At 40.5% G+C, this 24,190-nt stretch overlaps 1 pseudogene; it reads left to right on the plus strand.

Moving 5' to 3' along the window:
* The window catches only part of LOC115419886 (helicase with zinc finger domain 2-like), a 39,670-nt pseudogene extending 16,816 nt beyond the window's left edge, over positions 1-22,854 (plus strand).
* Positions 22,855-24,190: the final 1,336 nt, after the last annotated feature.

The raw sequence follows: 24,190 nt of genomic DNA on the forward strand, positions 1-24,190 counted from the left end.
CCTCCGATTTAGTGCTTTTTTATGTAACCCTCAGGGCTCTAATGGGATTTTCTTGATATCTACACACTTCTTTAAATTTACCTTTTGAAGATACTTTCCTAATTTTGTCCTAGTTCACTGTAGAAAAGGATAATTCAGCCAAAACCCTGAAAATCTGAAGACAGATTTGTGAGTCTGTTCAAATCTCTTGTGTAAACACAACTTCACTCTTGTGCATGAAGTGTTTGTGGGTGAAATATGTTTAACGAAGTCTGAGCTTCACAAAGTTCGTGGACTATATGAATAAAATAATAGGTAAGTGTAGAAAACATGTCTGAAATTAATATTGTAATACCGTCTTTTGAGCATAACATGTCCATTTTCATCAAATGTAAAATAAATGAGACTGAATAACAGATAAACATTCATTAGATGTGTGTAAATGACAACACTAATACTAATCACATAATATTTCCAATATTTTCATCTTGAATATTGATTTTTTTTTTTTTCTTGATGCCGTGCAGTAAAACTCGTGTCCATCCCACAGAGGGGGCGTCTCATGTTGAACAGGTCTATATGGTCTATTTCTGTCCTGTCTCTCCTCATTCCTCTATACATTAAACTGGAATAGGGCGGGCCTTAGTGATTCAGAGTGCCTATTGGTTGGTAAAAGTAGACAGATGAGGGATTCAACCCATTATGTTGATTAGGTTTAGTTTATGGACAAAGGACTGATCCATTCCGTACAGTAAGAGGTGAAGATATGTGTGTATTGATCTGTGATTGGCTTTAACTCCTGCTGTCAATCACATGGACATCAATGGCGTGTTGTAACAGAAACTCAGATTCTTTGTTCACTTTTTCTACGGGTGTAAAATGACAAAAATACAAATAAAACAGGGAAACCATGGTGAAAAACCTCAGATCAAATCTTGGCTTTTACACGGTCTGTCAACGTCAAGCAAAACCTGGGAGGGAGTTTTAAGTCTGCACTTGAAGTCGAACAGTTGAAGCGCTCTAGATGACCTTATTTTTATATTATTGAAAATATCATGTGATGTAATCACACAGGCATGAGCTAGACCAGGGGTGTCAAACATGTGGCCGTGGGTCCAATCTGGCCCATGGGATGAACTTGGATAGTGTAAAATTACACTGAAGATACAATCAACCAAGAGTGTTGAACTAGTTTTAGTTCAAGTTCCACATACAGACCATTGTGATCTCAAGGAAAATAATCACAGAATGACCTCTACATAATGACTCCAAATTTTCTTCTTGGTTAATGTGGAAAAAATATCATGTTATGCGATGAATAATGACAACTTAAAAATGTTCTTCTTGGTATAGTGCAGAAATAACATAAAAACATTAAATTATGAAATATTTACATGAACAAATTATCCTTTAACAATAAAAGGAGAATAACCTGAGATGTCTCAAGAAAATTCAGTGCAATTTAACAATATTCTGGTTGTTACTAAATGTTTTGTGCCTTTGTAGATCTGATCCATCATGCACATGTATAAGTTAAGGGATAATATTGTTAAAATTGCACTTAATTTTCTTAAGAAATTTCAGTTTTTTCAGGTTATTCAAACCTTTTTTGTTTGGATAGTTTGTAAATGTAATATTTTCATAAATTAATGTTTTTGATTTTTTTTGGTTTGTTCTTTTGCACTAAAACAAAGACAAAAAATAGAAGTTGTCATTATTATAAGTTATTATTGTTTTTGGTCCGGCCCACTTGAGGTTACATTGGCCTGAATGTGGAACTGAACTACAATGAGTTTGACACCCTGATCTAGACCGTTAAGGGTTATAGTGAAATCAATCTCATTTTAATTATAAAATGTTTATGTGAAGATAATTATGGTTGTGGTTCATCATCCATCCCGGTTCACATGTTGACTTTTCCTCATGGTTTAACAGGCAGACAGTTCAGGAGCATCATCATCACCTCCGTTCACACCCGCGACAGCCTGGAAACCTCTCACCTGCCCGGTCTGGAGCTGTTCAACGACGCCCGTGTGCTGACACACCGCCATGACTCGAGCTCAGTCGTTGGTGGTCGCGGTCGGCGACGCCATCGCGCTCTGCTGCTTCGGCAAATGCTCACAGATCTGGAAGAACTTCATTGACCACTGCATCAACAATCACAGCGCCAACCCCGCAGTATTTCACCAAAGACTTCTTTGAAAAAGAAGTTGCAGAAATGGCGAAGTTTCAAAAGTGGGAAACCTGTGGAAGAAAATAGCATTTTAACTGATGCCATTCTGCAAGAGTAAAGGCTGGTTATGAAGCGTTACAGCAGAGTGTGGTTCAGCAGAAGATGGCTTTCGATTCCAAAGCTTCGAACTCCAGTCCATCGTATGACAGCACTGACCTGACCCAGAGCTTTAGCGTTAGTTACAAAACACCACGGATGTTCAAGCATGGAACACTGGTCAGAGAGACATACAATCAGGCTACGTCATTCCCATTCGACAGTCCCAACACACGCATCAGGGTGAAGGGGAGGCGGAGCCTGGGAAGGGCATTCACCGGAGACGAGGTCATCGTACAGACAGCGACCGTGGTCAGCATCACCAAGGAGGATGAACTGCACGGGTCCTCGTGTGCACATTGGAGATGTAGATTCACAGCAAACCGAGTCAAAACTATGATGACAAGTACATCAGACGGATGATGGTGCCCATCACAAAAATCTGACCCGAAGATCCGCATCCTGATCAGCAGAGGAAACCGCAACGTCATTCCAATATGGGAGCAAACTGATGGATACTGGTCAATTGTAGCGTCTGAACCTCTTAACGAAAGCCTCAAACAGAATATGTGTTTCTGGTGCAAGTGATTGGCTGGAGAGAAGACTGGTTTCTGTCCATTGGGCAAGGTGATAGACATTCTTCCAGCTGGACCATCTTTGGACATGGACTCAGACTTCTGAATAAAGAATTTAAAGTCCATCTACAATATACGCCACTCACCGGTTTTTTCCACAGAGGACGAGGACAAGTCCCTCAGGAAAAACATGCGTGAGGTTACAACTTTCACCATCGATCCAGAAGTTGCTGAAGACCTGGATGATGCCATCAGCGTCAGAGAAGATAGAGACCATTATGAGGTGGGAGTCCACATCGCAGACGTGGTCGAGCTTCGTGACTCACGGTGGGAAATTAGATGAAGATGCAAAACACCGCGGTACAACATATTACAGCGGTAGCAGCGGTGAAAAACCCAAAGATATGTTTTCCCTCCCAAGTTAATCAAGGAACACTTCAGCCTTCTGCCAAACAAGGACCGCAGGGTGGTTTCACTGTTGTTCAGAGTTGACAAAAAACATACGAAGTCGAAGGAGAACCCAAGTTCCAGCTTTCAACAATTAGATCAGACAGGAAACTGTCATATAAGGAAGCAGAGAAAATAATCACCACAGGACGCAAAGAGAACCCAACTTTGACCCAGTAGAATGCTGTGTCATGATCGCTTTATCGTTTTGCAAAGCTCAACGGAAGAGAAGGCTTAAGAACTGGGTTTACGCTCAACCAGATGAAGATCGACGGCCAGGGCAGCGCAAAGCCCATCTGATGATCGAAGAGCTCAATGTGTCGTTCAATGTCCAGACATCCAAGAAACTGACCAGATCCACAAAAACAAGGAGTTTGGCACCTCTCCGCTGCCAGAAACGACCGGTATGTCGACAAGGTTGAAGAATTCAGACAGAATGTGCAGAACTCATACCAGTGTCTTTTGTGTGTGGAATGAAGTTGACTGTGATGAAGAAGACACAACCTGTGAGAAGTTCCACATTCTCCCCAAGGTTTGGGAAGACATCCAAAGAGCCGCAAGAGACAATGATATCGACAAAATGGTGGACCTGGTTGCTGCAGATGACATCCACCCTCAGCTTATTCCGCTCACTAATCAGTTCAGAAAGTGCTCAATAAAGCTTATTTCATCCGCTCCAACTCGTCGGAGGATGCGAAGGTTGGACACTACTCACTGAAAGTGAACCCTTACACTTACGCATCTTCGCCAATTCGCAGGTACATGGACGTCGTTCTGCAGAGGCTTCTACACTCTGTCATATGTGAGAAGAATGTCCCATACACAACAATGCAGATTACATCTCTGTGCAACCCCTTCGAGCAGAAGATGAAGGACGCCAGTGAGTATGAAAAAAGGCTGAAAAAATATCATACGCAGTGAGCATGAGGAAACAGAACGTGCCAAAACTAGCCTTTGTGGTAAATGCAGAGCCGGACACAGAGAGCTTTTTGGTGGCGTTTCCTTTTAACAAGAACGTCTTTCCAGAGAATGTTCCAGTCATGTACAGAGATTTGCAACTGGAGGATCAACCACTTTATGATGAGGACAAGCACTGCATCACACTCCTATGGAGGAGGAGGATCTACGCAGCAAACAAAGAAGAGTTCCACCAACAGCTGAAAACACCTCCAGACTGTGGCCCACGCATTGAACTTCCAGGACAAATGTGGAAGTCAACCATTGAAGCAATTAAGAAAGAAACATGGGATGATGCAAAGAAGCTCATACTATCTGCAGAGACTAAGCCAGTGTTTCCTCAAACCCAGATCAACTCATGTCCTTCTGAGCAGGAGGAGGGAGAGGAGGAGGAGCATGAGGTTGACATCAGTCTCCTGTTGCGACCAGGCGACACCCTTCAGGGTCCAAATGACATCTGAGTTAAAGAGGGCTTACCTGATACCTGCAATTCAGTTGGTCAACATCACACCAAAGTTTGAGGTCTGTGTGGAACACGTCCACAACCCCATCACCTGCTTCTCACAGCCTGCTGATAATCATTCAAAGCTATACTATCGGAGTCCGGAGACTATGTGAACATCTGGAAACCCCTGTGTAAGATGGAATCTGCCTTTTCTGCGGTCCGTGAAGGCAACAGCATCATCATCGAAGACCTGGTGGTGAAAATTCAGTCATCAGGAAGACACGCTGACGGGAAGCTTCTTCTTACCGCAACGCGGATCGAGGAGTGGGCCATCGAATGCAACCTTTCAAAGTGTTTATTGTGCGTACGAAAAAGAGGCCTGGACCTGATTTCAACTCTGGAAGAGTCACATCCTGCTCTGGTGGACCCTGACAAATTCACATGGGTGGCTCATGGAGTCACAACACAAGACAAGGAGAAGAAAAGCCCTTCAGACTCTGGACGTACGGTGAATTTCTACATCAACTATCTACCGATGAAAAACATCCCTGACTGTATCTACAAGAGCAACACAAGTTTCACTGTTGAAATCATCCCGAAGATGCTTCCAACATGTAAGTCCACATTTCACTCACCCCCATCTACGCTTTACACTGATTCATGACACTATTTAAGCTTCCAGTATCCAGGTGAGCATATTGTGCACACTTTGCACTTCATGTTATAAAAGGTCTTATTATTTGCACAATTTGCATTAGGTGAGAATTCAAGAGTTAATTTTTCCATGATTTTTACATTTCTGATCCAGCCACTAAAATCAGCCGCACATTGTAAACAATGGAAAATTACTCCACCAGCACCCTTCTCCAAAGTGAGTAAATAATGCACACTGACACATTTTATGGTGGTATTAGTTGTAAATGGCCTCACTAGTTGCTGAAGCAGCTTTCCAAACAGCTAATCATGAATCCAGAAACTTCACGGACTCCGGGGGATGATCAATGGAATTTACTGAATATTCTTATTTTTTGTGAAACTGTAATGATACAGAAAAAATGGAAATATCCATATCAGTAATCATGTCTAAAAATGATCACAGAATACAACCAGTACATCCACATATGAACAATGAGCTGAGACCGCTAGCATCGCGGTTAGCATCACGGTTAGCATAACGATTAGTGTACCGCTTTTATACATTTTAGAGATCATTAAGAACATTCCGACACTCAAATGCACAACCAAACAACAATGTATAAAGTGTGCAATCATTTCTACCGTATAGTACTTACGGACGATGCTTTAACAAACACCAAAATAAAAGAAACTAAAGGAAAGTAGAGCTGTCATGTACTGCGGTGAGAATGTTTTAATGACTTCCTGTCTAATTCTTCTTCTACTATTCTACACAAAGTACACAGACAATGGCCACTAGATGGTGTATTTTAATAAGCTATGAACAGCATTATCTACAGCAGGGGTCTCCAACCTTTTCTCTTCTCTGGGCTACTTTTACCTAATGAAGTTGCCGGAGGGCTACTCTAATTTAGCAGCATTTATTTACATAGCTATTTTTATACACATATTTTGTATCATACGTTTGTAACATTGTGCTCTTCATTTATTTTATTTATTTATATATCTTTGTTTTAACATTTACAATACTTAAAAAGTGTTTAATATGAAACTATTATTTTACTTTAAGAAAATCAAAAGTAGAAAAAAACAAATACAAGCCTTTGCTGCTGTATTCCTAAATATTTTAATACTATGTCAGAAATTATGAATGGAACAATCCTGCATATTTTTATAGAATTACTAAAACAAATACACACCTGTATGTGCATTTTAATACTCTGAAACTGTGAAAAGGAACGTTGTCACTCACACAATAAACTTCACCAGCATGTGCTGCTGTTTTTCTGAAGGATTTGACCTTTTCTAATTCACATATTTTGTCAAAACATGAATTAAAACCAGAACTTTGTGCACATGAATGCAACGTCCCCGTCACTTCTACAGTCCTCACACTGGAGTCAAACGCAGACGCACCTGTTCAGGTCCGACTGCAGCTGTCTGAGCGCATGCGCAGATAGAACACATATGTTTGTGCTGGTCCAGGATGTGGACCACTTCACTGATGGTTCTGCTGGAGCTGGTCCTGGTCAGTTTACTGAACATGGACTGTTGGTTTGGACTGGAGTTTTCAGCTCTTTTACCTTCTGTTCACGGAGGCTGATTCCCACTGGAGACCTCCAGAACAGCTGCTGTGAACTTTGGTGAAGTTCTGCTCCACGTTGCATCTTTTACGGACTTCCAGAACGCACCACACACACACACACACACACACTCGTCTTTCACATTAGTCAAACATTAGTCCGTGCCTCATCGTTGGTGAAAATAACTCCTGACTAAACTCCGTCCACATGGTTGCGGGGCTAAACCCACTACCTGCCTGGCATCTGGCTCATCCTGGGCCCGCCCCTCTCCAATGACAGACAGCAAACCAGCACTAAAGTTTGATTGACAGCTAGTTGACCGTTTCATCTCGGGAGGGGGACACTTGTAATTTTGATTGGGTGGAAATTTAGACCTGTTCTACCAAATGACCAATCAGCTTTGTGTTCTTATATTAGTGACCACTGGCGAACCACCGGTAGACCGCGAGCAACGTGTTGGAGAACCCTGAACTAGTTCTATTTTAGAACAGGCCTGCGGGCCACTCGCGTGGGCCCTGTGGGCGACCTGGTGCCCACGGGCACCGTGTTGGTGAGCCCTGCACTACAGCAAACGTAACATTAGTATTCGTATTAGCAGCATTACTGCTGGTAAAGTTTTCCCATGGTGCACCACCAGGAGAAAGTCCTGGCCACCACGCCATTCATTTGATACAAAACATCATCACCATCACATTAGACTTATTATACATATGTATAATATATAATAACACTGAGTTCCACAGGAAACACTGAGTATTAGGATTATAGCATTTGACCTAGAACAAAAAATAATAATGCATATTGACCAGTGTAGCGGATAATCATTGACATATGCCAGGCTGCAAAAAACAAACAAACAAAGTAATCCAATTTTTATATAGTATATTGAAAAAAAAGGTGTTTTGAATGTTTGCACCAAAAAACATGGTTTGTTTACAGAATCAGAATTGTGTTTATTAGCATGTAAATAAACAGGATTCACATTACCAGGAATTTACTTTAGTGGTTTGGTGCAAACATAAAACATGGAGTAGATAAGAAGCATGCAGTGGAAAATAAATAAAATAAACAAGTAAGAGAGAATAAACAAGTAAGATAAAGTTTCAAAATATACAATATACTGTGTGAGATTATAACAGTACCTGTTATGGTAATTATTATTGTGTAATGGTAAGTAATTAACAGTGCAATTAGCAGGTGGATAAAGTGACAACAGTGTGTATTTGGTGTTGTGTGTTATTAGGAGTTCAGAGAGAGTTACATTACAAACATGATATTTAAGGGGTTAAAACATACAACAGGAATTAAGTATTGGTGTTTTTGTTTATGACTCAAGTTGATGAAAGAAAAAGTTAAAAACAACTGAAAAACATTTGACATTACTACAGTAATGCACAGATTACACACTTCTGGTGGTTATTTATTATTTATTATTAGGGACAGTGCATATTAACGAACATCTACAACAGTGTCAGCTGTAAATCTGTCAGATTGTAGCAGCAGTGCTCATTTCCATCTGTAGTCTTTAGGCAGGTGACAGGAAAGACAGCTGACAAAAGACAAAACATCCTAAAAAACACACAGAACAACAACAGTGAGGACAATCTACTGATGGAACCAGGTCTGGTTTTCCTTCATCCAGTGTTTCCGTGGTGATTTGAAGGAGGCAGATGACTGGGAGTCTGTTCTGCTGAGCGGAAAACTGTTCTAATATTCAGTTCCAGTGACTGAAAGTGGAGTTTGTCCAAAAGTTTAAGAGGGACCTCTCTGATCAGGACACTGGAGGGTTCATGTGGAACTGCAAAAGGATCATTAATACGTCACCTCCTTGAACTAATGAGTATTATTGAATAGTTGTACTGTAAGACTGTACAAAAGCACATGGGTTGTTTCATGAAGAATTTCTGCTTCTCGAGCAGGTTCCTTAATTTGGTAGCAGTTTGAACTGATATTTTTCTTATCCTTCCCAAATATTCTCCTAAAATCAATTAAAGTCAGAAATTTGAGTTCATATTAAATGCACAAAATTCACTCCATTTAATTTAACTAAAACATTAGGACCCAAACATGTTAATATTATATCCTCAACCCAAAACAGTTTGACATTAAACTGCTGATGATGTATATTTTCCAGACGGGCGGAGGATGCTGTGGGTAACATTCCTGTTGCCTGTGACCTTGTGAAGGCCATCGCACTTGGACTACGCATTCCACGAGAAGGTAAGTCTGAAAATGAGCAGCAAACTGTGGAAACACCTGTGGGATGTCATTCAAGTGTCTCCAAGCCCAGATTAACCATATGGGCAACTGGGCAATTGCCCAGGGGCCCGCGACCTCTGAAGGGCCCTGGGTAGCTCGGGCATAACGAAAATATCTGGTTATCTTTTGCTTATAAATGAAACTGTCCGCTGGCCGGAGCCATTGCACTGCACAGAAACCCTGCTCCTGCTGTCTGTGACCGTGAGCTCAGACCCTCTCCTCATTGGTCAGTCCAAAAAGCGAATCAGCGGTGACGCAAATCAACGTGCGTGCACTGAGCGGGATGTGAGACGTCAAGAACTACGCGACATACGTGACGTACATGAATCAAAACATTGCAAACATGGAGAAGCAGCTAAGTGGGAGCGCCAAACGAAAATTAAAAAAGGAGAGGGACATTAAAAAAGCTGAAAATTTAAAGAACGTAGTGTAGTGGATCAATTTTAGATTATACTGATGCTAATGTGTTTTGTTTTCATATCATCATATGCAAGTGAGTGGCCTTGACAAGAGGCTATAGTGGTGCACTTGTAGTTCTACGAGCATTTACACATTTGTACATCAAAATGCATTTGATGATAGTTAGATATTGAAGTATGGGGTATATTTACATATATTCCTGGAACTTATTCTGTATTTTGCCAGATTATAGGGATCCTGGGGTTGTGATGATGGGGCCCTTGAATATTATTGCCCAGGGTACAATGAAGTGTTAATCTGGCCCTGAGTGTCTGATGTACTCTTTTGCCTGTATTTTATTTTTGCAGTACTGTCGGGGTCCGTGGTTCGGAGACGGATACCAGGCATGTCAGACCTTAACTACAGCCAGCTCACAGCTGTGGATAAAGCTATAGAAAACACCTTCACACTCATCCAAGGGCCGCCTGGTAAGAACAACAACTCCTGTTACCATAAAGACTATTACACACTGCACAAGAACTGAGAAGTGTGTTCATGTTGTCAAGGTGGCAAGAACTAGAACAAAGTTCATGTTTGGTTAGGACATTTCATCCTTCACAAAAACCTCATGTATAGACCTCCACAGACGTCCTCCACTCAGACCAGAGCCTTTGTGTTTTGGGTTTTCCTGCTCTCTCTGGTTTCCTCAGCCATTAGAAAAATAGGTACATATACAGTCATGGGTAAAAGCTTTGGGCACCCTTAACATTTTGGAAATAATGTTTTTGTTTACAACAAGGTTCTAATAGTTCTGGATTTTCATTCTAGTTCAGTTTTATTTAGTTTGGACTTTTTTTTCTCTAATTCAGTTCGTTTTAATTTGTTTTTAGAGCAGGTTTGATAGTTTTTATTAGTTTTCATTTTTTTCCTAAATGCTTAGTTGTAGTTCAGTTGTAGTTTAGTTGTAGTTCAGTTGTAGTTTAGTTGTAGTTCAGTTGTAGTTTAGTTGTAGTTTAGTTGTAGTTCAGTTGTAGTTCAGTTGTAGTTTAGTTGTAGTTCAGTTGTAGTTTAGTTGTAGTTCAGTTGTAGTTCAGTTGTAGTTTAGTTGTAGTTCAGTTGTAGTTTAGTTGTAGTTCAGTTGTAGTTCAGTTGTAGTTTAGTTGTAGTTTAGTTGTAGTTCAGTTGTAGTTTAGTTGTAGTTCAGTTTTAGTTTAGTTGTAGTTCAGTTGTAGTTCAGTTGTAGTTCAGTTGTAGTTTAGTTGTAGTTTAGTTGTAGTTCAGTTGTAGTTCAGTTGTAGTTCAGTTGTAGTTCAGTTGTAGTTCAGTTGTAGTTTAGTTGTAGTTCAGTTGTAGTTCAGTTGTAGTTCAGTTGTAGTTTAGTTGTAGTTTAGTTGTAGTTCAGTTGTAGTTCAGTTGTAGTTCAGTGGTCTCTTTTCTCTTCTTCTCTGTGGTCGTATTCAAATCAATCCCAGACAGGACTCTGCTGCTTTAGTCTCCATGTTTCCAGGTAGAGTGGGGACCAGAAGACGACTGGAAACCACAAGTGAACACAAGTGACGGAGCAAAAGTGTCGTATGGAGACAGCACAGAAAACTGAGAGAGACAAAGAAAATCCACTGAACATCAATCTGACATTGACAAAGACCAAACCAAGGGAATTGGATCCAGAATTTTCATCTGTTTTAGTTAGTTTAGTAAACACACAGTACAGTTTCAGTTAGTTATAGTTTTTTTCTTTAATTCTAGTTTTATTTATTTCAGTTAATGAAAATGTTTTTACAATTCTAGTTTTCGTCATTTCGTTAGTTTTTCTTTAACGATAATAACCTTGGTTTACAACAAAAAATGGAAGTGAGAGTGTGCAGAAGGGAGTATGTGGGTTTGGAAAATGGAACAATAATTGGCACAATTCAGTGACTTAAGATTGATTCTTAAGGTAATGCATCCCAAATCCACGGGGCGAACAAAACTTTTTTCCACCGCTGTAGGTTAATTCTCCTGTCGGACCCTGACCACGGTGCTGATACAGGTCTGGACTTGGTCCCTGAGGCCTTCAGTTTGCAGCTCACTGATACTAATGTATGCTATGTGCTGATGCTAATTCCTAAAGCTAATGCTGTGTGTGGATTGTGGGTAAAATGCAGAGACCATATTTCCTGTACCGTCCCGTCTTCATCTGCTTATCCGGGTCTGGGTCGCGGGGGCAGCAGCCTCAGCACAGAAGCCCGGACAGCCCTCTCCCCAGCCACTTCCACCAGCTCTTCCAGGAGAATTCCGAGACGTTCCCAGGCCAGTCCAGAGACATAATCCCTCCAGCGTGTCCTGGGTCAGCCCTGAGGTCTCCTCCTGGTTGGACATGCCTGGAACACCTCCCCAGGAAGCGTCCAGGAGGTGTCCTCACTAGATGACCGAACCACCTCAACTGACTCCTCTGGACGTGGAGGAGCCAGTTGAGTCCCTCCTGGATGTCCGAGCTCCTCACTCTATCTCTAATGCCCCGTTTCCACTGCGTGGTATCAGCTCAACTCGACTCGTCCTTTTCCGTTTCCATTACGAAAAAGGACCTGGAATCTGGTGCCCGGTACTACTTTTTTGGTCTCACCTCCACCGAGGTTCCAGGTCTGGGGACCAGACACTAAAAGGTGACGTGTAAACACTGCAGACCACTGATTGGTCAGACAGTTTTCTCTGTGCCCCACCCTTTTACCAAAACAGATGTGTTAGTGGACAGTAAATCTGTGGATCCATTAACCCACATGAGAACAGCCCAAAACTACACCATGGTCGCTCCAGGAGGTTCAGTCTTTGGTGGCCGACATAAAAATTCAGATGAGACAACACGCAACAAGCGAGTTTATCAGCAACTCTGAGCAGATGACACAGAAGTAACGCGCCACATCGCTATGACGACCAGGTACTGAAAAGTCAGTAGTACCCTGTAATGGAAACAGTCTGCAGGAATACCGAGTCGAGCTGAGCCGGTTCCACGCAGTAGAAACGCGGCATAAGGCTGAGCCTGGCCACCCTGTGGAGGAAACTCATTTCGGCCGCTTGTACCCGTGACCTCATTCTTTCGGTCATTACCCAGAGCTCATGAGCATAGGTGAGGGTTGGAACGTAGACTGATGATAAATGAAGAGCGTCGCCTTTCGGCTTGCTCCCTCTTCACCACAACGGACCAGTTTAGCGTCTGCGTCACTGCAGATGCCGCCACGATGACCAAATTTCCCAATGGCTATAATAAAACCAGCTAAGTTTTAACCTTTCTTTACCACGGCCACTTCAAATGTCTAAGCGCACAATAGCAGCTGGACACCACATGAGGAAAATGTTGTGTCTGGATGATGTGTCGAGAACAAACTGCGCAAAAAAAAAAATAACAGAGTTCTTGCGGAGGATGTAACAACATTATTTCTTTTCTTTCTGTAAATGATAAAACATTTCTCTTGCTTGTCTGTCAGGAACCGGAAAGACAATAGTCGGAGCGTACATCGTGCACTGCTTCTTTGAGCTGAACTTGGAGAACCCGTGGACATCTGTGGACCCGAAGGATCAGAACAAGAAATCAGTCATTCTCTACTGCGGTCCTTCCAATAAGTCTGTCGACGTCGTTGCAGGTGAGTTTCTTTACCTGTCGGGATTTCATTCTTTCTGTTGTTTCTCTGACGCTGCATGTGTTTGTTACTATGGCAACAGAGTTTCTGTTGAAGTTCGGAGGAAAGCCAAAACTCCTCAGGGTCTATGGTCAACAAGTGGAGATGGTGGATTACCCTTTTCCAGAATGTAGACTTCAGTTCTCTCACATGTCACGCCGCAATGAGCCAGCGAACCCCAAGCTCCGGTAATGAAATGTTACAGTATGTAATCACAGTGGTTTTTGACACTCAGGACCAGATCTACATGAGGACAGGACAGCGTTTGGGTCTTGTACAATCCCACAGTTAAACAGAACACTAACTCAGTCACACACTGTATCCCTCTTTTTCTACAAATCTGTGAGTTTCTGAGGCTGGAATTAGATTGAATTTATGTTTAATGATATCGGGTGTTGACACAGTGGTGTGGTGGTTAGTATAGTCACAGGTTCTGGTTTGGTTCCAACACTGGCCACCAGGGGGAGGCCCTTTCTGTGTGGAGTCTGCAAGTTTACCTCCACCAGGAGGTACTGTGATCACTTTGCTTTGTGTGTTTGTTTGTGTGTTTGTTCATCTTCAGTGTAAAACTCTTCCACCCATCTTTCCCAGATCTTCCCCACAGATAGGCCTAGGCCCTGGGACCAACCCAGTCCATTTTGGTTCCAGTAGGACAAAGTTCAAGGTCACAGCAAGGTCACAACATCTACAGTTTTCCATCTGTCATCACTGAGACATTTTCAGAAATTCATCCAAATTCCAAACGACTGATTAGCCTCCAGTTGGATCCACCTGTAGCTTAGAACAATCTCTTGTATGTGGATCTAAATTGTCCACATCCACTGTGGAATGTGGACTCTGTGGACATTTACACTGAACACTGAAATCCCATTTACCACACATTTTTCATTTATATGTTTGTATCTGGTTACCTTCGCCAAGGAGGTTATGTTTTTGCCAGGTTTTTTTTTTTGTCTGTTAGCAAGAGAACTCAAAAAGTTATGGACAGATTTTCATGAAAATTTCAGGAAATGTTGATACTGGCACAAGGAAGAAATGATTAAATTTTTGTGGTGATGGGGGGGGGGGGGGGGGGGCAGATCTGTCTTGGTGGAGGTCTGTGCTCTCCCAATGCTTTTCTAGTCTCCTCTGTGTGGGCCATCTCCAGGTTCTTCCTCCCACCCATAACACTATTAGTAACACAATCCATCTCTGTGGATCTGATCCTTAATATTTAAAGGCTCATATTTGTCTAAACCCACTTTTCTTAGTCTGTGCTTCATTTCTTTGTGTATTTGGACCCTAATAGTTCAGACAGTTTGAATTTGAATCCTCCAGCTGCTGCAAAACTATATTTATCTTCATTTGGGCAAAAATTGAGTGGATTTCTACAACCTGTTTGAATTTCTGCTTAATTTGTTACGTCTATAACTAGCTACGTCACAACATTTGCACGTTTCAGGTCCAGACTTCAGTCCAACATTTCTCCAGTTTTTCTCCGTAATTGTTTGTCGTCATCAGCGGTTGTAGTCCAGACTGAAAATCTGTCCAGACTTGGAGCCCATCACCTCAAATGTTCAGTTGTTGGTTGAACAGGACAGAGCAGCACAGCCAATAACCTAGAGGGGGCGGGGCCTCAAGTGTCTCTTGTGCATTTAAAGGGCTAGCGCTCCAAACCCCCTTTGTGGTGTCATTAGTCAGAAATAGTGTTGCAGATGGACCTGTGGAGTTGAATGAATGAAGAATTCAGAGCCAAGCAGAGCATTTACAGTTTATGGAGACCACAGGGACATGAGGGAAAAGAGAGAATGCCATTGAAAAAAGATAAATATCACTCCTTTAAAAGCTATAAAACTTGTTTGCTAACATCATCATATGTGACATGGTTCTAGGAGCATCACCCTCCATCACCGCATGAGAGAACCACAAAACCCTTTTTCAACCCAAATACGAGCCTTTGACAAACGCATTAAGGCAAAGGAACATCTGACTGCAGACGAGGTGAAAGAGTAAGTTCAGTTTAATGCACTTCCTGTATGTACAGAATGTACAGAAAAATCTGATGGAACCTTTTAACATCCAAATGAGACGTGAAATGAAAATGTTCATGGACGGTTTTTCCCTTCAGGTACAAGCAGCTTCTCCAAAAGGCTCGTATATATGAGCTGGAAAGACACGACGTCATTCTGTGCACGTGCACGCAGGCGTCCACGCCGAGCCTGACCAAGACGGTCAGCGCAAGACAGATCCTCATCGACGAATGCGCAATGGCGACCGAACCCCAGGCCATGATCCCACTGGTCTGCAACAAGCCAGAGAAGGTGTGTTCATCAGCTGATCACCACAGCCCCGCCTCCTGTGAAATCACTGAAGAAATGATGTGTGTTGGAGTTGATCAGTATTCAACCCTGCGGTATCGTCACCCAGAGGCCCTTCGGAATCACCAAAAGCACATAATCTGGACAGGGCCGTAGCAATGTCAAAAAAAATGTCATACAATTTATTTTATCCTTTTTTTTTTTTACATTTTTGTATTCCATCCACTTGTGCTGTAAACAAAAATACCAAATACTCAACAGCTGTCAGGTTTGTAACCCTTTAAATGCCGTGTAAACAAATCGTATTCTTTGATGCAAAAAAAAAAACAAACAATTTTTTTTAATGCCCATATATTGCATAAAAATTGGATGACATAGATTACATTCAATCACATTTACATCAAAATGTGATTTTGATGCAATGGCTCAGAGGGCAACACACACACACACATATATATATATATATATAAATATATATATATATATATATATATATATATATATATATATATATATATATATATATATATATCTGATTATTACAATTATCTGATTCCTGACAGTGTTTGGATTTTTATGGTTATGTAAACAGACACAGTGACAAAAAACACTGGGATGATGCAAATCCATGGTTTCTAGAAATGTCTGAATTCTGATGACCGGCCTGAAGTGTTGTTGACTCCAGATCATTGAACCATATTTTTCTAAACTGGATTGTTGATGTGATACTGAATTTCCTGCTTACATGTACTTTATGACACCAGATTGTGTTGATCGGCGACCACAAACAGTTACGTCCAATCGTGTTGAATGAGCAAGTGCGAAAGTTGGGGATGTCCAGGTCTCTGTTTGAGCGCTACTACACCACCCACGAGAAGAGGGCTGTGATGCTGGACACCCAGTACAGAATGGTGAGATCATGTGACCTGTTGGTATCCAGAGGATGGACTTAGAATCATCATTTTAACCCACATCTTCCAACTGCTTGACTCCGCAGCACAGGGACATCTGCAGGTTCCCATCAGAGGAGTTTTATAACGCACAGCTTAAAACCGGTGTGGAGCAGCCGAACAGCGTCCTGCTGGTGGACAAGGTTACCATGCCGATCGTTTTCGGAGACATCAGAGGAAAGACGGTCAGTTTGGTCGTCAGCACGGCGAAGGGCAACGAGAACTCCAAAGCGAACCGTGAAGAGAGGAAGAAAGTGGTACTGTACTGGGCCCCTTTGGGTTTCATGTGTTTGTTGAAATATTTGTGATTATTCTTTGCTTTTCGCTTGCGTTTCAGGTTTAGATGGAGATTGTTGAAATGCTTTAGTGTGGGTGAAACCTTTGACTTTGGAAATAGATCTGTCAAAGCATTTCGATCTGTCATCAGAACCTAGATCCAGTATTAACCAGAACATGAACGTGGGATCATCACCATTCTTGTGTTACGCCTTCGCTCAGTTTTCTGTTAGACACAAAACTCCGTAACTAGAAATAAAATCCTAATGCGTCACAAAAGATTTGATCCCAGTCAACCCAAAGGTAGTGCTTTATCACAAGACTCAAAAAAGTGAAATACATGACAGGTCAAAGGGAATTTATGGAATTACCTGCCTTTGCACTTTAGACACGCCCCTTCACTGTCCAATTCTAAAATTTAAAACCTCTTTTTACTCCTTTTGATCCAACATGAAACTCTGCTTTTGCTTTAGTGCTTTTATTGTTTTTACTCTTTTTATTGTTTTATATTTTTTGTTTTATAGTTTTGTTTTTGTGATTAATGTACAGCACTTTTTTTAAATAGTGGTTGTTCTTAAAGTTGAGTTGAGTCGAGTCGGCCCAAGTCCCAGTGGTGTGAGATTTCAGGTTTTTTTGTTCTTTAATTTTTGACCGTGCATCTGAAAACAGTCTGAACCTGCTGAGCGCTGCTTCCAACCATATGCATTATTTGGTTCTTTGAAGGTGGAGATAGCACAGATGCTGGTGGAGAACGCCAAGATCCAACAGCAGGGCATCGTGATCATATCGCCCTACAACGCCCAAGTATCGGAAATCAAAATGGAGCTGAAGGAGAAGAAGATGGAGGGAATCACTGTCACCACCGTCACGAAAAGCCAAGGTGTCAAAAAACTCCTGGACCTTCGAACATCCAGTCTGTGTAGTGTCAGGGTTCAACATGCAGGTCATCAGGATACATCCACAGAAGAAGCAAGATCATATGAAATCCAAGTAGTTTGAGCCTCTGAAAACCTGTAGATGTTCAGGGTTTTATTCCAGTTAGAAAGACCTCTGGTTCGTCCTGTAATGTTATGCGTGTTTCCTTGTAGGAAGTGAATGGCGTTACGTGATCATATCGACCGTGTGCTCGGTACCAAGTGAAGAGATGGAGGTCGAACCAGAGAGGGGGTGGCTTTCCAAACACCTGGGCTTTGTGGGAGATCCAAACCAGATAAACGTGGCCATCACCAGAGCCAAGGAGGGACTGTGCATCATCGGTAAGAAGAAAAACACCTCCACACAGTTCAGACTTAGAGAAGTAAAGCGAACGAACTCACAGCATTTCTGCGTCCAAATATGTCAGACCTACTGGACTGGTGTTGTATAAACCCAGACAGACGACTTAAACCTATTACAAGTTCAATTATTGCAACACATTCTAAAAAAAGCTCAGTAGCTTAAGCATAAAAACAAAGCCTTTATATCTCAAATTAATGAAAATTAACCATTTGGGTCAAATTGTCCGTAGTTTAGTTTAGTTTATCGTTTCTTTTACAGGGATAACGCACAATTTTACAATTGCACCAGAGTTAGCTAACAGTTAATTAGCATCTGTAGTCCCTGGGCAGGCAACCAGCAGTTAATACAAAGCTAGAGCCATAAGAAGATATACAAAGTCTATTAAACAGGCAGACGAACAATTAAGACAAAGTAAAAGTAATACATTAAAGTTATAAACACAATCATAAGTTTTGGAAACAGTGGGTATGGGTGTCAAAGAACAAACTAGTGAAGCAAGTGCAAATATTAATGATTGCACATTTGTGTGGGTTTTAACCAAAGCTTTGGGTGTTTTTGAAATCATGCATAGCTGTCCAACTGTCTGATATTAGGAGGAAGGGAGTTCCACTTTTCCACCACTGAAATAAAACATGTTCATATTCAGTATCGGTCCGACCCCTGGGACCAGACCTGACCTTCAACCTGTTACACATCAACTCAGTGGGTAATTAAGTTGAGTAATAAGTAAGTAATAAAAAAATAAATAAAATTACTTCCTATTAAAATACTTTTTCTTATATAATTATTGTTCATGGTTTTATCAAATTAGACTTAAGTGTAAAAGGATTTTTACTCAAGTTTCAGTGATAAGGTCAAAAATGTTATGATGACCACATTCCTATTAGTAGATATCCTTAATTATTGCAATTAAACGTCAAATCCATATTTATTTACAGTTTAACCTGTTCCTTCCATCTAATTAGTGTTTTCTCTAATTTATTAAGTTTCAAATCTTAGAAGTGAAGAACCACAAGGACTAAATTAATCAGTGACACCTCATTTAAAGGTAATAACCTCTAGTTTCAAAACATTCCCTGTTTTAGTTTTAGTGGATAAATTACAACCTGGACTACGTCAGGTTTACATTATTTGAGCTAACTTTACCGTGCCTTATCCCAGACACACAACAGTATCTACTGACTTCTACATCCTGTCATCTACACCTGGAGGAAGTTTTAGATTTCTAGGTAAAACCTAAAAGGAGCTGTGGACTTTTAGTGTCAGGTGACCAACCGATCCAAACCGATCCAAACTGAGCCAAACTGAGCCAAACCGATCCAAACTGAGCCAAACCGATCCAAACCGATCCAAACTGAGCCAAACGCTTTTACTGGAAACATTCCTGAGGATTTACTACAGACAAACAATGGACTTTACAGGAACCATTTCACAACTGGAATAATTTTATGGAAAAACACTTTTGACATTTGTGAACCTTGGATTCTTTTGGACAAAAGGAACAGAATTAATACTGGGATGGACCAGTCATGTGACCAGTCATGTGACACAAAACAGGTCAGTAGTCCCATTAGCTCCTATCAATATCCAGGTGATTCTTTTAGTCATTTTGTTGTCTTGTTCAGACTGTAAATTCAGAGACTCTTTGTGGAGAATCGAAGCTTTTAACCCACATTGACCAGTAGGTGGCAGCGTAACACAGAAAGTTATGGCCTGATCATCAGATGTTTCTCCAAACCCATCTGTCAGGTATAGACTTTTCCTTCATAGACCAGAGTCCTTCCTTCTGATTGATTAATGAATCTGATCAGAAAAGGTCCTGATCAATAACACTTCTACTCACATGGTAGTAGATTTAATAGAAAACTAAGTATAATAATAAAGAAGTACCGTTTATGTGACACAAACTTTATTTCCATTTGTCCTAAAGGGGGGTATTTATAAATCCATTAACATCTTTGATGTTTCTGTGGTTGAACTCTTCGTTAATTCTTAATTCACTGTATTTACTGTTAATAAATTCAGGACGGCTTTACTCATTCAACCATTACATTACGCTCTGCATTAGGATTTCATCTGTTATTTGCTCTCTTTTTTCATATTTCTATTTTTGAATGATTTTATTTTCCTCTAGATGTTCCATTTATTTTGGATGCATTTCTATATTTAATGTAAATAAAACTGTCTTATTTCACATAAAAATCAGCTGATGATTAGATTTAAAGGGGTCATATTTTGCTAAACCCACTTTTATTAGTCTTTGGTTCATTTATGGTGCATTTTGACTGTGTGGTGTCGGCTCATCTTGGCCTTTTTATGTTTCCATTATGAAAACAACCTGGAATCTGATACCTGGTACTAGTTTTTTGGTATCTACTCTTCTGAGGTTCCAAGAGATACTACAATGTGACGTGTAAACACTGCAGACCACTGGTTGGTCAGGGAGTTCTTTCTGCGTCATTGCGTCATCAGTGTGCGACACGCCATCTTAAACAAACAGATGCAGAAGTTTACAGTAAATATACCAGGAGGTTAACCCACATGACAGTCTGTAAAACTACACTCTGTGGTCGCTCAGGGAGGTTCACACAGTTCTGTCCTCGGTGGCGTGAGCTTTGGTGTCCAGGTACTGTAACTTTGGTAGTATCCTGTAATGGAAATGGCCTCCAGGAATAGTACCTGGTACCCGAGTCGAGTCGAGTCGAGTCGAGTCGGTTCCACATAGTGGAAACGCAGCATTATTTGTGTATTTGGACCCTAATAGTTCAAAACATTTGAATTTGAACCCTCCAGGTGCTGCAAAACTATCTTTATATGGGTCCAAACACAGTCCTGTCCCATCAGAGAGCCAACTTTAACTGATTTCCATTCCAACATTTATTTCAGTATAAAGTAGCTCCTTGTTTTGGATCATCCCTGATGGTCCAACTAAAGCAAAAATGAATTTAAAAGTAAAACTGTGGGTCATTTAGCAACACTAACCTGTCAAATTGTCTCTGTAATGTCCGGTCAGAGAGATTTCCAATACCATGTTTTGACCCATATTCACTTTGGCAAAAATCAAGTGGATTTCTTCAACTTATTTTAATTCCTTCTTAATTAGTTGCGTCTCTAACCAGTTCCGTCTCCACATTTGCTCATATCAGGTCCAGACTTCAGTCCAACATTTCTCCAGTTCGACATAATTGTTTGTTGTCATCAGTGGTTGTAGTAAAAACTGAAAATCTGTCCAAACTTGGAGCCCATGACCTAAAATGTTCAGGTGTTGGTTGAACAGGACAGAGCAGCACAGCCAATAACCTGGAGGGGGCGGGGCCTGAAGTGTCTCCTGTGCATTTAAAGGGCCAGCGCTCCAAACCCCCTTTGTGGTGTCATTAGTCAGAAATAGTGTTGCAGATGGACCTGTGGAGTTGAATGAATGAAGAATTCAGAGCCAAGCAGAGCATTTACAGTTTATGGAGACCACAGGGACATGAGGGAAAAGGAAGAATTCCATTTAAAAAAAGCTAAATATCACTCCTTTAATGTCTTTTTACACTAGTGAAGAGGTCAGATTTTTCTTCTGCTTTGAGGATTTATTTGATCCTTGACAAATCTTTCCTTGAGATTTAGAAACCTCCACTGGCGTCAGATGGGATGTGAAGGGTTTTATCCGGTGGTATTAGTTGGACAGATATGTTAACCCTTTATCTGCCTCATCAGTAGGCCTGTGTATTGGCAAGAATCTGGCAATACGATACAAATCACAATACTAGGATCATGATATGATATATCATGATATATCATGATACTGTTAAAAAGGCAATTTTTGTTTGTTTCTTTTTTTTTTAATGATTATTTCCTGGAAGGATTGAATTACACCACAAATATGTACAAATACTAAACACGTTTTTATTTGATCAGAACAGGATCTAATGTTCTATCACAACACGTTTCTAATTCTCCTAGTTTCCAAAGGAACTCCCATCTGCCTCTCAGACAGAAAAAAGTGTTTAGGAAGATTCAAATAACCATTATTTAATAAAACAGTGTTGAATAATAATAAATAAGATAGAAACAATAGAGAAAAACAAAAAAACAAAAATGAACCTCCACAATATCTCCATTTGAATACATACCTAAAAATATCCATACAGTACTTTTTAATATTGATACAGTATTGTGAAATGAAATATCACGATATATTGCAGAACCCATATTTTCGTCCAGCCCTACTCATCAGTGATGTTTTTTACCTTTAAACCTTCTGAACCTGGATGTGTCCTTCTGCTCACAGGGAACCAGCAGCTGCTCAGCAGAAACCCAACTTGGAGACATTTGCTCGACTTCTACAAACGTCAAAACGCAGTGACTGATGCAGACAAGATTTCAGTTCGTTGTGTCTGAAAAGTCTGATGTTTGGATTCACCGTCCGTTGAGTTTTCAGTCGGTTAATACGACACGAACATCTGAGACAGAACACACAAATGATCTCACAAAACGTAGAATTAGCTTTAACCAGAGCTTATGTGACCAAAGACAAGAATGAAATTCTTAAATATGTTGATTCATTTACAAAACTTGAGTGAAAGTCAGATTGTCAGATTTGTTTTTACATTGGGACCAGCTTGACTCTGCTCATATTTTTGTAGACTTGTCCTTTTGTATCTGTGGACATCATCCACGTTCATGTGTCAGTATCACTGTATATTTGAAGCCATAAGTGACTGCGTTTTAAGTCTTTAAATTAATTGTGTTTAAATTTTCAGGGCGACATGCTTGTTTGTACGGTGATGTTTTTATTGATATTGTATATTCTCTATTTAATACAATAGACTGACAATGCCATTAAAATGACTTTATGGGCTTTAATGTGTTAATTCATTAGTTATTTCTTTTATTTTCTGTCAGGAAAGTATTCCTTGTGATATTAGTTTTGAGAAAAATTGTGCAAGTGTTGAGAGAAGCCCCAGTATTTCTCATTAATTCATCCGTTCTTCAGATTTTGCCCTCTTACAGTAACTTGTTCAGATCAGAAGATAATGAAACAGAATGTGACCTTCAGCTTTAAAATAAGATCAGATGAAACTACTGATCCCACAACAAGGAAATTCACTGATTACAGCAGCAGTAGGAGAAAGCAAAGGGCAAATAAACTGTGCACATCGCTTGTAATTATTATTTATTTTATTTATTTTTTAAATGTATTATTTTATTTTTATTTCATTGTATTACTTTTTTTTACTATTTTATTTTAGTTACTAGTTAGTTTAATTACTATTTATATTATACTATTTTTTGTTTTAATTTATTAATACATTTCTTATTGTTATTCGTCGACGGGAATAACATGTTTCTTCCTGTTCTTTGACGTCAGGGTTTAAACTGATGCGTTACATGTTACGTCATCGTCCAACGTGGTCCGACACATGTTACTGCGGGACGAGGACGCGCGCACGTGCCACAACATGCTGAATTGGGAACAGCGGAAGAAACCATCTGAGTACGACCTGCGGGGGGAGAAAATGGAAATAAAGACAGGAACCGGAGGCGAAAATGACATTAACTGTTAATGTATCAGTTGACCTCTGAAAAGTATGTCCGTAAAATCCTTTAAAGGTCCATCTCTTTAGTCTAAGCGGACTTACGGGGCTGGTTTTCCGGTCTGTTGTCTTCACCGGGAATCGCCCTGCGGATGGAGATAAAGAACAAAGAATAAGACAACTGCAAACGGAAAGGTTCAGCACTAGGACGGGTTTCAGTTTTATCTAACTTTTACCGGCAGACAAACAAACCAACAGTTACTGAACACCTTAAAGAACCCCATGTTCTGGACAAATGGTCTGATCTGAAGAGCCTCTGGGCTGCATCAAACTGCGTCAACGGCGCCAAACAGACCGGAAGTGAGGTGTTTGACGACTTCAGAAATAAAAGCACCAACCTTGATAAGATACCCTTATAGTGGTACAGAACCAAATAAGTTTACACAGCTTGTAGTGGAGTTAATTATATTTTGGAACTAAATAAATAAGACAAGACATGTAGAAGGTAAGAACAGCATTTCAATAGTATTTTTGCACAGTAAGTATATGTCAATTAATGAAAACAGGAGATACATACTATTATATTTTCATCAATATGGGAGTGTGGTAATACTGGTCTATAATTTATTTTACAACTAATCTTCCTGAGAGATTAAAAGTGTTAA

Source organism: Sphaeramia orbicularis, chromosome 5 (assembly GCF_902148855.1).
Source record: "Sphaeramia orbicularis chromosome 5, fSphaOr1.1, whole genome shotgun sequence".
Classification (NCBI taxonomy): domain Eukaryota; kingdom Metazoa; phylum Chordata; class Actinopteri; order Kurtiformes; family Apogonidae; genus Sphaeramia; species Sphaeramia orbicularis.